The sequence below is a fragment of the Mandrillus leucophaeus genome, unplaced genomic scaffold (genome assembly GCF_000951045.1).
Source record: "Mandrillus leucophaeus isolate KB7577 unplaced genomic scaffold, Mleu.le_1.0 Scaffold327, whole genome shotgun sequence".
Taxonomy (NCBI): Eukaryota; Metazoa; Chordata; class Mammalia; order Primates; family Cercopithecidae; genus Mandrillus; species Mandrillus leucophaeus.
In genome coordinates, this window is record NW_012103443.1 from 632,485 (window position 1) to 635,155 (window position 2,671).

The following is a 2,671-nucleotide window of genomic DNA, read 5'->3' on the forward strand; positions in this document are numbered from 1 at the left end:
CTAGGTTTAAAGGTTGGGTCCTTTAAATGTGACAAGGTTGAGGATACAGTTCCGGGGGAGGGAATAGTATGTAAATATGGTAAATGATTTAATATGGTAAAATGTTTTCAGTAGTCAGAGAGGAACAATCTGGTTAAGAAAGAAAATTCTTATGGGCGGGTAATGCAAGTCAGCACAAAAGTAGTACCTAATGCTCACGTATTCAATAAATACATTTCCTGGAAAGTGAAATAAATAAGGATTAATGTATTTTGTTCTTTAGAAATCATGACACCTGGCTCTCTTGCCAGTGAGTGAATGCTCAGTCACTAGGCTGTCATTGTGGCCAGTCTTACCTTTACATAAATTAAGCAATTGCATTAACTCTTTCAGGTTTTGTGGGACTCTATCATTTGCCATGTGAATAATTAACAAATGCCAATTAATACACTTGATGTATTAATAATGGATGCTACCTACAATAGAGAGTGTTACTGACTTCCTGGATGTAAGTTTGATAAATATTTGAATGTGATTAATGTCAGTGCATTTTTTACTACAAGTATCTCAAGAAATTATTGAGTTATATGGTACTCTGTGGGGCAAATTTAGGAAGGAATTATATTATGCTTATTAATTACCAGATACTTCACAGGTCTTAAGTCATTTTTAAATTCCACTAAGTTCATTATGCTCATAAGAATAGGGCTAAAAGCGCTCAATTAGCCCCACCTTTCCCAGAATGTAACTTACTCCTCAAAGCCACTCATCAGATTTTACATTGGCCAGAGGTTCAATTAATAAAAAACTTTTTCTGTTAATTAGAAATGACCCAAGATACCTGACATTGTTCTTGTGGCTTCCAGTCACCCACAGACTTAATGTGCTTATTTATTGCTTAATGGCAATATTTTATTGGTATCTATATATCAGTTTGTCAGATTTGGTTATTCTGTGTAATGTTGCAAAATATTCCTTATTTTCTTTTCCTTCTGAAAGTTTGTATTCCTCTAAAGAGGTTCTGTGGAATAACATTCCGTTAGTAATTTTGAGGGATGCTGCCAGTGGGGTCTAGAGCTATGGGAAGTAGAAGGTGTAAACAGAATGCATTTGCTTGTTTATATACAACCTGGTGGATGTCTAAAGAAAATTGAGTATTATTATGATTGAAAACATTAAATCATGTCATCAAAGGAATTAAATCAGGTCATAAAAGGAATATCTACTTAATTATACAGTAGATGATTTTAGTCTCCTATTCAAAGACTACACCTGTAACCTCACATAGTGTTGCTGTGAAATCTTCCTCCGACAAGGCTCACTAGACACTAAGAGCTGAAAGGGAAGTTAAGTATTGTTCAGTTCAAATGCTCAACATGACTAATCATGAGGGTTTTAGTCTAATTAAAACCACAGTGAGATATCAACTCATACCTGTTAGAATGGCTTTTATCAGCATGACGAAAAACCAGTGTTGGTGCGGATGTGGAGAAAAGACGCCCCTTGCACACTGTTGGGGGGAATGTAGTACAGACATTATGGAAAACACCATGAAGGTTGCTCAAAAAATTAAAGATAGGACTATCATATGATCCAGCAGTCCCTCTACTGGATACATATCCAAAGAAAATGAAATCAGTATCTCAAAAAGATACCTGCACTCCTGTGTTCATTGCAGCAGCATTCACAATAGTCAAGATATGGAATCAACCTCAGTGTCCACCAATGAATGAATGGATAAAGAAAATGTGGTATATATACATAGTGGAATACTATTTGTCCTTTCAAACAGTGAAATTCAGTCATTTGTGAAACATGGATAAACCTGGAGGACATTATATTAACTGAAATAAGCCGGGCATGGAAAGATAAATATCACATGATCTCACTTATATGTAAAATCTAAAAAATTAAACTCACAGAAACAATGAATAGAATGGTGGTGGGTGGTGGGGAATTGGGGAGACATTGGTCAAAGGATACCAACTTTCAGTTAGAAGAAAAATAACTTCAAGAGCTCTGTTGTACAACATGCTAACTGTAGTCAATAACAATGTATTGCATGCTTGAAAATAGCTAAGAGAGTAGATTTTAAATGTTCTTACCACAGAACAATTTTTTGGTAAGAAACTGTGGTATGTGAAGTGAGGCATATGTCAATTAGTTTTATTTAGCCATTCTACAATGAATATATATTTTGAAACATCATATTATACAACATAAATATATACAACTTCTATTTATCAATTGAAAGATAAATTAGTAAAACAAACAAAAAAGAATTATTTAGTTTGCCAGGCTATTTGCCAAATGAGGAGGCTGAGGCCCAGAAGGTAGCTGAATTACCCAACTTCTTGCATCTAGACCACATCTCTTCCTTGTACCACTCTGCCACTTACATGAGGGCCCTGGATTCTGAAATTTCTCTGAGATTCTATGGTTCATTATTTTGTTGTGCTTTGGAATCATGTGGTTTTTTATTTTTCTTGTGAGTGCAGGATATATTTCACTAGTAATACAAACTACTTTTTGTAGTTTAGTAAATGAAAAATATTTACATAGCTGGGCGCAGTGGCTAACGCCTGTAATCCTAACACTTTCGGAGGCCAAGGTGGGTGGATCACCTGAGGTCAGGAGTTCGAGACCAGCCTGGCCAACATGGCGAAACCCCATCTCTGCTAAAAATACAAAA